Source organism: Cryptomeria japonica, chromosome 3 (genome assembly GCF_030272615.1).
Source record: "Cryptomeria japonica chromosome 3, Sugi_1.0, whole genome shotgun sequence".
Taxonomy (NCBI): Eukaryota; Viridiplantae; Streptophyta; class Pinopsida; order Cupressales; family Cupressaceae; genus Cryptomeria; species Cryptomeria japonica.
The window spans coordinates 929,809,089-929,824,703 of NC_081407.1; positions in this window are offsets into that span (position 1 = coordinate 929,809,089).

A 15,615-nucleotide genomic window follows, 5' to 3' on the forward strand; every position below is an offset into this window, starting at 1 on the left:
TGTGTAGACATGACCCTTAACATTTTCTTTGATATGGAGGGGTTCTTTCTCATGAAGGTCTACTCCTTTACCTTTATGAATATCTTGACTTGTAGGATACTATTTTCTTTGGGAAGAAGACATGAGTCCATTATCAAGTGGATATGATATGAGAGAAATAATGAGATCTTGAAGTGGATCGGATTTCACCAAAGTGGAAGAACCAATTATGCATGTCGAGGGTTCATGAAAATTTTGCACTAACATGTTAGAATCATGAGGGTGATTAGGATCATGAGAGGGACTAGGATTTTTTAGTGGACATGGTTCAATGATAGGCTCTTCAAGAGATGGAATGGGAGAAATAATGGGATCATCAAAAGAAATGCGATCTTGGAGTGTATATGGAGCATTGGGACAAGGAGATGGAGGAACAAGTGGATCTTGTGGAGGATCTAAAGGAATAATTTGATCTTGACAAGGAGGAAGATCATTGGAATCCTCTTTAAAGGTGCTTTGCTCTTGACTTTCAATGGGATCATTGGAAAGGATGGAAGGGATATCTTGATCTTTCTTAGGAAGTGGAATGTCAATAGGATTTGAAAGGACATTTTTTTCATGAAATGGAAGGGGATCGTTTGGGATTGGATGGACTGGGATATCTTGATCTTGCTCAGGGAATGGAGTGTCAATAGGATCTTGGATAGGATGGACAAGAATAGGGGAATCATCGTGAGTGTCTGGGAACATGGGGTCTTGGTCAACAATTGGATGGGATGATAAGGTTTCAAGATCTTGATCTTGATCTTTTTTAAGACACGTTTCTTCATGCTCTAAATTATCCTCTTGACATGGGGTTGGACTTTGGATATGCATGGAGGATTCTGACAAGGAATCAATGTTTTGGCATGAAGGAAATGCACTTTGAACATTTGTGATGGATTCTGGCAAGGAATCAATGCTTGAACATGAGGAAGAGGGACTTCGAATGGGGTCCTCTAAAATAGGTAATGGCAATAAAGTGCATGGTGGCATTGGGTATTGTATTTCTGAAACATGACAAGGATGTGCATCATGAATTGGATTATCGTGGCAATCAATTATGGATAGCCCTTGGGTAATTGCATCCTTGGGTGTATTGTTTGATGAGGACAATATGGAAGGTTCTTGTGAAACTTCTAGAGGTGTAGGGATAGATGCCACTGGAGAGTCAATTTGTTTGCGGGGGGATGAGGCATTGCTAGACATAATTGTATTATCTTGATCTTCCTCAAAGAACTCACTTGGTAATTTCCTTAAGATCATTGCAATAAAGCCACCTTTCTTTCGAGGTTTTGACATGTTTGTATTTGGAATTTGAACATGTTTTTGGTTTGATGTCATGTTTTGATATTGGACTTGGTTCAATTGTTCCGACATGTTTGAAACTTGTCTTGGTGCATGTTGCAAGTTTTGTTTTTGAATTTGTGATTGTAGTTGTTGACATTGATATGTTGATTGAACTTGTTGATATTCCACCATTGGTTGAACTATTTGTGGACATTGTATAGTTGGTTGGACATATTGTTGAAATTGGGCCATTGGTTGTGCTGGTTGTATATGTTGGACCATTGGTTGTGTCTATTGGAAATGTTGGAGCTGTTGAACAATTGGTTGTGATGGTTGAAAATTTGATTGATAGTAAACACCTTCTTGTTCTTGTTGTGAAGGCACGTAATGTTGAAATTGATGTTGTCTCTTTTCTTGAAATTGTTTCATCATCTCTATTTGGGAGAGGAGAGCTAGTATGTCTGATCGTTCAAGAAGAGATCTTACATCAATTGGCTCAATCTTTGGATTTCGACCTAGAAATTTTTGAAACATTTTGGACATTTGTGATCTATTCTTCTCAATGTTTTTCACTCTTTGTTCCAATATCTCTTCTTCTTGAGCTAGTTTCTCCTCTAGTTTTTGTATTTGGACATTTACATCATCATGATAAGTTTGATCCAAGTTTTGAGACATGTAGAGAATGGATTGACATTATTGATTGCTCAATTGTGATGACATGGCTTCGTAAGAAGGTTGAGACCTCATTTCAACAAACATGTCACTATGCAATGCAACTAATGGGATTTTTCAAAGATAATGTATGATATGCAACTAAATGCAAACTAGATAGGTGAGCATGCAATCTATGTTTTTGGTTGTTTTCAAGATTTTGACAAACTTTTTGGAATGCAGATCTAAAAGAGACCCTTAGGAAATTGAAATGATGTCTAGACCTCAAAGGACAAAAGGACCAAGTGACAAAAGGACAAAATGACAATGTCTCCCCTATATGCTTGGATACTAAGCTAGGTTTGACCAAATGACAATAATGACATAAAGAGAAAAGGTTTGATAAGGTCTAGACCTCCTAACAATGACTTAGGGTTTATCAAAGATTTGCATTACTCAAGTATGACAAAACCTAGTTTTGACGCTATATGAAAAGGGACAATTACTATGCAAATGACCCTAATATGATATGATAATGACCTAAGCTTGATGAAGAGACCTAGGGTATGCAAATGAAAATGTATGATAATGTTATGACTTTAATGCAAGAAGACACATGCAAATGGATGACCCTTATTGATATGCAAAGGAGTGTGACCTAGATGAAACTTAACCTTGATAGTTGACAATGACTTTGGAAAATGCAAACCTAGGATGAACCTAAATCTAAGTGACATGAATGTTGAGACAAGATTTTGAAAAATGTTTGACAATCATGTTTGAAGGTGTTTTGAACTTTGTTGAATGAAATACTCTTGTGTTTAACCTTGTTTTGAATCAATTTATCTTGTTTTTGAAATAAGATGCAATTCAACTTTTGACAAGTAAAGAAGACAAGATATTTTAACATAAAATCAAGACAATCATACTCATTCCCACATTTCTTATGGTAGGCAAGGACATTAGGTACTTGAGAGGTAGAATCATTATGGGATTCAAGGAGAATACATAGACGCTTGACCCCACGGGCTCCCCTCCACGGCACTCACTTCTCAGGGCAGCCAAGCATCAGTCCCCATGGAAATCTCCCCATGGCAAACTTAGTATCTCTTCCAAGTATCTGAACTTGTCCTTCTCAAGCAACTAGAAGGGTTTTTGGCCTCTAAAAACAAGGTGTTTAGTTAGGATTTCTATTAAGTGTTACTCCTTGATGTCACGCAAGCGTGATTGAGACATTAAGCCCACCAAGATACCAAACAAATGTAGTTGCGCAAGCACGATTTAGACCCATGAGGCCCTACTTAGATGTTGATATGAGAAAGAGTTCAAGGGTCATCACTTCCCAAGTAACTGCAATTCCCATGTAACCCTTCCTTCAAAGCTTTTTCTCATCAGGTATTTGTTTATAGTGAGTTAGAATGCCAAGGTATTCTAGCCGTACTCACTTTGGGTCATTCCCTTCTCACAATTATCACTTGCTTGCAAAAGCAAATGGTTGGGAAGGCAGGCCCTCTAAAGGTGACACACAATCACAAACATGAGCATGGTATTGAAGATCTAGATTTCTGATCACCCTAAGAAGGATGAGAGCATACTCTCCTACTCCAATATCAAACCCAACAATCAAGGCAAACATTCATTCATTCCATCCTATTTAGAAATCACTAGGAGCCTAAATATTAATTTCAAACACAAAGTTTAGTTGTATTCCAAGGCAACCTGCAAAACCCAAGTCAGAAGTTTGATATGTTTAGTCTTTGACTATCGAACCTGCACAAAAATGTGTTAGTAGTTTGTGAAATAATTCTTTGTCAAGCGTTTTGCCACAAAGCTACCAACAATGTTAGAGAATCAAGAGAAATGAATCACCATCAAAATTAATCCATAAAAGTTGTGATTCTTTGTCCTCTTAGATTAATCTATGTGAAATTTATCAAATTTACCACCCTAGATTAATCTAGATAAAATTTGCATGAATGCATGATTAATTTGCCAAGCTAAATTAATCTAGATGAAGGTTGCATGAGTTTGTTTTTTGAAAATTTTGACCATTTACAGCAGCATAATTTAAAATGTCATAACTTCCTCAATATTTATCCAAATCACAAACCGTAAAATGATCTGGAAAGACAAAAACGTGATCTAATATACGCAGAAATCGTTTATTTTAATTCTACACTAAATTTTTTACCTAATCAATTGATTATGACTACTTTTTTTTTAGAAGAAAAATCTACAATTTCTCCACAAAAAAATCTGTAACTTCACAAAACATTCAAAAAATATTAGATCCAAGCATGTTCACGTCGGGTTCACCAATTAATGTGACATAGGAATTCGGAAATCATCACAAACAATATCAAAATACTAATCTAGCTCAATCACAAAAGAAAATTGCAATGATCTATCTTAAACACACTCAATAGAGACATGAAAATTGAAACATTCAAAAAGATTATGCAAACTAGATGTAGATCTAAATGCTTCCTTCATGTGGCTCCATTGTTCTTCTTTCCTCTCCAAATAGCCTTTGTTTGTGGATCTCACCTTCAAGTGCATACACATGAGATGAAAGCAAATAGACAAGATTATGGCACAAGAGTACTCGAAATGTGATTGTTTTGACAAAGCGATTATTTTGACAAAGTAATTACCCTTGATTGAAGAAAAATCATCCAATTTATAGAAAATTTGGAGAAAAGATCAAATTAGCATGAAATGGATATTAGAAGCAATTGATTTCAAAATGGCAAAATTGAGTGAAAAGAAGAAGGTTATGACACCTTCTATGTCATGAATTATGACATATTGCCAATACAAAGGTTAGAAAACTAGAACCTTATGACATCTTGCTATGTCAAGAGTATGACACATGAGAAATTCATGCTTCCACTGAAGCATAAAAATAGGGAGAACTAGAGAGAAATTAATTAGGTGAAAATTAAATTTGACAAATTAGAAAATAGGTGGAAATTGGGAAATTGATGCAAATTAGGTAAATTAATTAATAATTTTTCATTCATTAATTAATTTACAAAAATAAGAGGAATTAATTAGCCAATTAAATAAACATTTAATTGTGACAAGAAGACTTAGGATAAATAAATAAATTATTTAACCTAGAGGAAAAATTCCAAACAAGATTAAATGAATAAATCATAAAACCTTGGAAGATGAATTAGAAATGCAAGGACGACAATTAGGTCTTGACAAAGGATAGTTGATATTGATTCGATCATGATTTTGAATTGATAAATGACCAGTGTTGATAAATTATTTGATTGAGATTGGTTGACAAAAATCAATGACAAATTGACCAAATTGACATGATTGAAAAGGACAAGGATCAATGACGAATCGATCACAATATGACAAGATTGACAAGGACAAAGATCGACCTAAATCATGACTGAAAATTGCTATCGACAAGACCAAATTCGAGAGTGAGATAAATGAAGAATGCAGAAGAAGGACTCGATGCATGCAAATGATAAAGACCAAGTGCGTGACATAGGAGGAATGTTAATGCGATGCAAAAACCCTAAAATAAGGCAATGCGCAAATGTTAAAGTATGATTCCGCAAGCATTGACCATTTTTAGGTGTCTACACTGTGTATAGTTAGTTGCTGCTGCAACATATTCTGATTCTGTAGTTGATAAAGATGTACAGCTTTGTTTCTTACTCAGCCAAGAAAGTAATCTCTTTCCAAGAAAGAATTCTCCTCTAGTGGTGCTTTTTCTATCATCCACATCTCCTGCCCAATTTGCATTTGTGTATGCACATAGATCAAAATTTTCATCTCTAGGATATCATAATCCAAGATTTTCTATGCCTTGTAAGTACCGGAAAATCCTTTTTACTACTAATTCATGATTTTCCCTAGGATTACTTTGAAATCTAGAAACAATACATACTGCATTCATAATATCAGGCCTAGTTTGTGTCAAATACAGTAAACCTCCTATAATAGATTTGTATCTAGTTGGATTAACAGGTGTAGATTCATCCCTTTGAGATAATTTGTCATTTGTAGTCATAGGTGTGCTTACCGGTTTAGAATTCTCCATCCGAAATTTCTTTAGTAATTCTTTCAAGTACTTGGATTGACTCAAAAATATACCTTTATCAGACTGTGAAATCTGCAATCCTAAAAAGAATTTTATTTCTCCAATCATAGACATTTCAAATTCTTGCTGCATTTTAATAGAAAATTCCTTACATAATTCATCTTCTTCTCCAAAGATTATATCATCAAAAAATACTTCAATAATCAAGATGTCATCATTAGTTATTTTGTAATATAAATTGCTATCTGCATTTCCTTTAGTAAAACCAATCTTTAAAAGATACTTATCCAACCTTGCATACCAAGCTCTTGGAGCTTGTTTTAATCCATACAGAGCTTTTCTTAACCTGCAAACCATATCATCGTCATCTGTCAAGAAAAATCCATCAAGTTGTTCAATATATACTTCCTCTCCAAGATCTCCATTCAAAAATGCACATTTAATATCCATTTGATAAACTTTGTAGTCCTTGTGAACTGCAAAAGCCAAGAATAATCTGACTGCCTCAATTCTGGCAACCGGTGCAAAGGTTTCATTGTAATCAACTCCTTCTTTCTAAGAATATCCCTTACACACTAGTCTTGCTTTATTTATGACAACCTTACCATGTTCATTAGGTTTGTTTCTAAATACCCATTTGGTTCCAATTACATTTTTATTTTTAGGTCGGGGAACTAATGTCCAAGTATTGTTTTTCTCAATTTGTCCTAATTCTTCTTCCATAGCTTTAATCCAAAATTTATTTTCACATGCCTCATTGATAGATGATGGTTCAATTTGAGAAATAAGATATACCTCTTCATTTGCCAATCTTCCTCTTGTCATAACTCCTTTAAATTTGTTTCCAATTATCTGATCTTCAGAATGATTCAATCTTACATACCAGGGTGTCTTAGTTTGTTGTTGTTCTTCAATTACTGTGGAATCCTCTGATGATACCAGGGTAACTGGATCTTCATTCTGTACCGGTGGATTCAGTGTAGGTTCATTTGTCACAATTTCTGTTGCCAGTTCAAAGTCTATATACCTTGATGTTCCTCTGAATTGTTCATCAATCTTTACATTTGTACTCTCAACAATTTTTTGCAATTTCTTATTAAAACATCTATATGCCTTTCTCTTAGATGAATAACCAAGAAATATTCCTTCATCACTTCTAGGATCAAATTTGCCAATATACTCATCTCTTCTAATATAACATTTACTTCCAAAAATTCTGAAATACTTAAGAGTAGGAGTATTACCAAACCATAGTTCATGAGTGGTCTTACCGATTTCACCTTTGATGTGAACTTTGTTGAATGTATAGACAATAGTGCTAACTACCTCTCTCCAATATACAAGTGGTAGATTTTCTTTCGATAACATACTTCTTGCTGCATCCAAGATAGTTCTATTTTTCCTTTCAAGAACTCCATTCGGTTGTGGTGTCTGAGGTGCTGATAACTATCTTCTGATTCCATTCACTTCACATAATGTATTAAAGTCCTTAGATGTGAATTCTCCTCCTTTATTTGATCTTAAATATTTGATTTTCTTACCAGTTTCATTCTCAACCATTGCGTTGAACAGTTTGAACTTCCCAAGTGCTTTTGATTTTTCTTTGAGAAAAGTAACCCAACACATTCTAGAATAATCATCAATAATTAGCATGAAATATCTATCACCTTGTAAGCTTTTAGTTCTAGCTAGACCACATAAATTAGTGTGAATTAAATCAAGAGCATTATTGGATTTTTCCGGAATACTTTTGAAACTAGCTCTAACTTGTTTTCCAAATTGACATTCCTTACAAATTGTATTTTGAGGTTTCACAATTTTGGGTAGATCTCTAACTGCCTTAGAAGTACTGATTTTTACCATGCAATCAAAATTTACATGACATAGTCTCTTATGCCATAACGTACTTTCATCTATTTGTGCAATCAAGCATGCCTTTTCACTGTTATTCAAATGAAAGATGTTACCTCTAGTCTGATTACCGGTTGCAATTTCCAAACCAGTTCTATTCATGATTTTGCATTTTCCATTTTTGAATTGTAACTGAAATCCTTTCTCAACTAATTGACCAACACTTAAAAGATTATGGTTTAATCCTTCAACATAGTAGACATTGTCAGTGTTATGCTTACCATCAAGAGATATTTAACCCTTACCTTTGATTGAACAAGCTTTGTCATCTCCAAATCTTACTAAACCTCCATTGTATTCTTGAAAGTTCAAGAATTTACCTTTGTCTCCAGTCATGTGATGTGAGCATCCTGAGTCAATGATCCATTCATCCTTTGCTTCAACTTTAGCTGCTAGGGCTTGTTCTACCGGTTGAGTAGTAGGTGTCAGTTGATCCTTTGTTATAGCAACAAAAACCCATCCATTGTCTGTTGGATCCTCATCAGAATCATCGGTCACACCTTCATCAACAATGCAACAAGATTTGTCTTTGTTCTTCTTAAATCTATATCTCTGATATTCAAGATTAGGCTTGTATTTTCTTCTAGCTTCTTCTCTTAGTCTAGCATGTCTATCAGGGCATCTTGAAGCCATATGACCAATCTTATTGCAGTTAAAACATTTAAAGGGTGCTTTACCTTCATACTTACTTCCAACTGGACCTTTTGGCATTTTTCTTGCAAATAGTGCTTCAAGTTCTTCAAGCTCTTCATTCTCCTTCCTGTTTTCTTCAAGTTCTCTTGCATAAAAGGCTTTCCAGTATGATTTGTCAAATGATGGAGTAGATGATGTTGATGCTTTAAAGGCCAAATCAGTTTTTATAGTAGCAATAGGACCAAATTCCTCAATTTCAAAGGCTGAAAGTTTTCCAATTAATGTATCCCTAGTTATTGATGTATTAGGCATTCTTCTTAACTCATTTATAGCAGTAACCTTCATTTTATATGTCGGTGGCAATCCTCTTAAGATTTTTGAAACAATTTCATTCTCACTTAGAGTTCCTCCACAACATTTAATACCCAAAATAATTTCATTTACTCTTTCCATAAAAGCAGAAATCCTTTCATCTTCTTCCATTTTTAGATGTTCATACCTGACTCGGAAGCTTTCAAGTTTTGCAATCTTGACTGTGGAATCTCCTTCATTTAGTGTTTCCAAAAGATCCCAAATAGCTTTAATAGTAGACCTATTTGATAATCCCATGATCTGTTGATCTGATAATGCGCTCAAAAGTGCTTCTCTTGCTTTGCAATCATTCTCTTCATCTTTAGCTAAGGTAGTTGGAGCAGTCTGACTAGCTACAATAGCAGTATAACAATTCTTTGTAACTTCCTAGATGTCTTTACCAGTGCAATTCAGACGTGTCTCCATCCTGATCTTCCATATCCCATAGTTGGTTCCATCATGTTTTGGACTGTCCTTCCTAAAGTAATTAGTAGACATTTGATCTCCTCAAGTTGTTAAACTTCTGTAAAAGAGGACTAGGCTCTGATACCAATTGTTAGGTCCCAGAGACAACTGAGAGGGGGGGGATGAATCAGTTGTCAAATAAATTCAAACCAAAAACCAATTAACCAACTTGATGCTTAATGCCAATAAACTAGTTAAGTATGCTGGTAGACAGTGTTAATAGTAAATTGCTATACTAGTAAAGATTAATACATGAAACATAAACATAAAGTCATCCACAACACATAACACCAATATTTGTATGTGGAAACCTTGTAAGGGGAAAAACCATGGTGGGAAACCTTACCCACAATTAGATGATACTACTGTAGATATTAAGTGTACATAAATGGGGTCTGCACATGCAGAAAGGCCAACAGCCTAGAGCTCACTGCTCAATCACAAAATGGGAGTCACACTGACTACAGTTGGATGGTTAAATCCAATAAGAATGTACTGCACAAAATAGCATCTTCATATGCTAGACTGAGTACTGATGTAATGTCGATATGCTTATACAAAAACCTAGCTTCACCTTCAAATGATATCTTCATGTATACCTCTGCTGAATCTCGCATATACCTTCACTCAATTCTTTGTCACATTCCACCCTTAATCTTACAAATAAGATCTTACATTTATACCATAACCTAAGACCAATTTTAGTAGGTTGGCTCTACAAGATATTACAATAAACATTTTACATACAATATAATATCCAATGCAATAACTGATTAAACATGTCGGCTTAATGCATTTACATCAATAATAAATCATCTCCATAGCATACCATGCTGATCTGGAAAAGATAAACCTACCGGTGTAACCCTAGATAACCCTGGACCTATTTGCCAGTAAAAGCAAATATGCAAATAGGAATATACCAATGATCAATTCTTCAAACAAAGTGTCCACATGATGTCTTTGACATTAACAAGTGTCTTCCATATCATTCTAGGTACCGGTGAATATTATATCCTGCCGGTGAACCATATACCAGTAACTGTGCAATAGTTACTTGCTTGCCGATGAATGTTGTTGGACCTCCAAAGTGCTTGTTTTCAGTAGGTGTTGACATCAATGACAAAACCATACCAAAATACCAACAACAAGATCCTCAAGGAAATCCTTCATGTGCACAAAACTGACATGGAATCTCGATCTCATCCTTTTTTCTTATCTAACTCATCACAAAATATCACTGGTTGCATTGCACAAGCTAGATTGCCAAACCGGAAACCCTAGAGTTGAGACTACCAACCAGTAGTCACACTTAGTGATAGCCTAACACCTGTTCACTAAATCTCTTCATACCGATTGACCTATACTTATTAACATCAATGACAACATATATTATCATCATATTATCATATTGGTTCATCATATGCCAACAATCTCCCCCTTTGGCATTGATGGGAGTACTCAGTGTAGCATTGCAACTAAAAACATCATAGACTAGTGCATCTAAAATATCTTCATCAGATATCTTCTCCCCCTTTGACAACAATGCCAAAGTGGAGGCACAAGCTTCCATACTCCACTATGCTACTCCCCTTATGGAGTAGCATCCTTCAACACATCAATCTTGAAATATTTGTCACTATAATACCTGACTGATGTGGAGAACACATCTTTAGTTTACTTCATGAATGGGAAAATGCCCTAATTCACCTCTCAAATAGGTAAATGTAGTCTTCAGTAAGGGCTTAGTGAATATGTCTACTAGCTACTCCTTACTGGAAACATGATGTAATACGACCTCTCTATTTTGAACCTTCTCTCTCAAGAAATGATACTTGAGCTCAATGTGCTTATTCTAGCATGCAATACTAGATTCTTGGAAATATTGATTACACTAGTATTATCTTAGAAAATACTCATTGGTTCAGATATAGGTACTTTGAAGACATTCAGTACATGCTTCATCCAGATTGCTTGAGTGCAGATCATAAATGCTACCACATATTTTGCTTTAGCTATAGACTAAGAAATACAACTCTGCTTCTTGCTTGTCCATGAGACTAGTCTTCCACCAAGGAAGAATGCTCCATTGGTTTTGCTCTTCTAGTCATCCACATTACCTACCCAATCTGTATCGGTAAACACTTTGAGATTAAAATCACCATTGTATCTGTAGCATAGGAATCTGGAAATCATCACAAGCAAATCAAAATACTAATCTAGCTCAATCGCGAAAGCTCAAATGTAATGATCAATCCTAAACACACTCAATAAAGACATGAAAGCAAAACATTCAAGATTAAAAGCTAAGCAAACCAAATGCAGATCTGATTATCTCCTTCATGTGGCTCCATTGTCCTTCTTTCTTCTTCAAATAGCTTTTGTTTGTGGATCTTACCTTCAAGTGCATAAACCTAATGTGAAAGCAAGATTGACAATTAGCGCAAGAGTACTCAAAGCGTGATTGATTCGCCAAACTGATTAATTTGATAATGTGATTAGTCTTGATTGAAGAAATTCATCCAATTTATAGATAAATTGGAGAAAAGACAAGATTAGCATGAAATTGACATTAGAGGCAATTGATTTCAAAAATGGCACAAATGAGTGGAAAGAAGAAGGTTATGACACCTTCTATGTCATGAATTATGACATATTGCCAATGCAAAGGTTAGAAGACTAGAGGCTTATGACATCTTGCTATGCCAAAAGTATGACGCATGAGAAATTCATGCTTCCACCAAAGCACAAAAATAGGGAGAACTAGAGAAAAATTATTTAGGTGGAAATTGATTTTGACAAATTAGAAAATAGGTGGAAATTAGGAATTTTAGGAAATTAGGTAAATCAATTAATAATTTGTGATTTATTAATTAATTCACAAAAAGAGGAATAATTAGTTAACCAATTAAGTTAAACATTTAATTGTGACACGAAGACCTAGGATAAATAAATAAATTATTTAACCTAGAGGAAGAAAATGGAGAGAAAATGACAAACAAGGTTAAATGAATAAATCATAAAACCCTAGAAGATAAATTAGGAATGCAAGGATGACAATTAGGTCTTGATATAAAATTGATTTGATGTTGATTCGATCATGATTTTGAATTGACAAAGGACCAATGTTGACAAACAATTTTGATTGATAAATGCACCAATTTACGAGGAATAATGACAAATTGATCCAAATTAATACGATTCAGAAGGATGACGATGATAACGATCGATGACAAATTGATCGCAGAATGACAAGATTGAAAATGATAATGATCGATGACAAATCGATTGCAAAATGACAAGATTGACAAGAGGACAAAACCCTAATTAGGATTGACGATGTCCAAAATGATGACAAATTAGCATGCACATTGATGCAACAAGATAAGATTGACCAAAATCATGACTGAAGATTGTTGTCAACAAGACCAATTTCGAAAGCGAGACAACTTGAAGAATGTAGAAGAAAGACTTGATGCTCACAAATGATAAAGAGCAAGTGCGTGACATAGAAGAAATATTAATGCGATGCAAAAACCCTAAAATAAGGCAATGCACAAATGTTAAAGTATGACTCCGCAAGCATTGACCATTTTTTAGGTGTCTACATTTTGCCCCTCTTTGAGACAATGTGATTTTGAGCATTGTTTCAAAGAACAATAATAAAAATGCCCCAGACACTGACAATGACATATGCATGCCCCCTCAAGGAATTGGCCGAAAACATGCAAAAAAGAGGGCAATTGATCGATAAAAATGATAGGATTGAACGGACCGTCAATCAAAGATTGGATGCATGAAGGACAAACAAAAGAGGATGCAAAAGACCATGACCAACATAAGATGGATAGGGTGCACATCCATCTATGCACTGACAAAGATCCATAAATGAGGCAAAGAGAGTGAAAATTGCTCATTTGCACTAGCCAAAGAGGAGAATTTGTTGCTTTGGAAAAGGACACTTGCAGAGAGATGGCGAACATTCCAAGGGCAGATCACCTTGGAGAACATGTACGCACATATAGATGACCAGACAACGTAGGAGCAGCGGTATGTATCTCAAAAACCCATATTTTCAATTTGATGAATTTGACTGGCTTGCGGGACATTCTAGGGCCCACAGGGGATGCAGATAGAGACTCCTACGCTTGTGTAGGGCGAATCCTGCACTTGTGTAGGGTCTTCTATGCTTGTGTAGGGGACATAAGCATAGTTTATGTGACACAAGCACAGGACTCATCACACAGGCGCAATTGTGCAGTGTAAACCCTAATTTTGGTCAAACCAGCATGCAAATGATCCGGAAAGGGGGGATAAGGGTAGGATAGGTCAGAATAGCTTAGAAACACCCTGATTTGTGGATGAAATGAGGAAATGCAACCCATAGGAGAAAACCCTAAAACTGACAAAATGTGCCCCAATTGTGATGCAGAGTCGACAGTATCCATTGATCACGTGGGAGAACCGATCGGATTGCTTCATGTTACGACATAGACTCAGAAGCACGGACAGAGATAAATTAGCAGGACTGGGGATATACTATGTCACATTCATGCCCGAGATTAGGGAAAACACAGGACTGCTTACCACATTGGTAGAGCGATGGCATTCAGAGACCTCCTCTTTCCATCTGGCGACTGGAGAGGCGACTGTGACACTGGAGGACGTATGGCGTATCCTCTGCATTCCAATGCATGGGGAGATGGTAGAGTATGGCCCAGTGACAGGGAGAGATGCTTTGTGTAGATTATTTGAGTGTGACGCAGATGATCTGGATATCATAGAGAGGGAGATCGGTTGGGAGACCATGGCATCAGAGTATGATCGATGATATGTGGTGATAGTCGTGGTGATAGCATGCCTACTAGCAGGAGACAGACGAGGACATTGATTCCCTATTGGATGGGGAAGAGTGCTAGAGCAGATGGCGATAGAGGGTACGGTGTACGCATGGGGACCATGTGTACTGGCTATGCTGTATTTTTAGTTGCATCAGATAGCATATTAGGGAGTGCAGACTTTGAGCTGTGGAGTCACATTGTTACAGGTATGGGCATTTGAGCACATAGCCATATGTCGACCGATTGCAGAGAGACAGGTATTACCACATTAACCATATGTGTACTACTATGGGGGAGCACTGAGATAGGGCCCTTTTGGATACATATTGTATTGGTGACATGAGCTAGATAGACTGAGAGAGTTCACATGGAGGCCATATCTTGATTGCCCTGGATGGTCAGATGATAGTGATGAGCTATCGTATTGTAGACAGGAGAGGCACCTGATTGGGTGACCAGTAATCACCAGAGAGTGATTGAGATGTACCTGCTGGAGAGAGTCAAACGATAGTTTGGAGAGAGGCAGGATGTACCTAGGAGGACTGCACACTTTGCCCGATCTCACAGAGAGACGAGTCAGTGGGGGAGTATGATTCAGCCACACATAGCATATGCTGACTTCTCACAGCTACAACAGAGATAGTGGGATTGGAGATTAGATGTAGTGGATGTCGGGATGATAGAGGAGTATGAGAGATGGTTTGCACGACGACGGCTAGTGCCATTGACAGATCCGGACATTCCAGTACCTGGGAGACAGGAGGACTTCCCACTCACAGGAGAGGAGGAGGGAGATGATGAGGATGAGGAGGATGAGGGTGGGGATGAGGATGAGGGGGATGATGAGGACGAAGATGAGGAGGGGGATGATGAGGATGAGCCAGATTCAGGCGAGCATGAGGCATTGTAGGATATACCCATAGAGCCGGACACAGCTAGCATAGAGGAGATTGAGATGTGCAGGGCTACCATAGCGAGTCAGCATGATCATATTGCAACTTTAGAGAGATAGAATGTCATCTTGAGGATAGAGCAAGATCAGTTCAGAGCGGAGATAGCTAGACTTACAGTGGCTCAAGATACAGCGATAGCTCAGGAACATCGAGAAGAACAAAGAGTCACTGAGTATATTGGGTCAATTAGGGATGCCAGTGCACGCGAGATGCCACAGATGTTGGTAGAGACCGGAGAGGAGATATGCCATTGGAGGACACTATATGAGAGTGTAGTTCCACCAGAGTAGAGAGCAGCATCATATCGGGCACGATCGAGGATAGAGAGCTGGGCACGCTCTCGGAGGTCATTGAGCAACATGGGGGTGAGTGGGCCTATGAGACCACCATAGCCAGGACTAGGAGGGACATCATCTGCGAGACATGGCAGGGA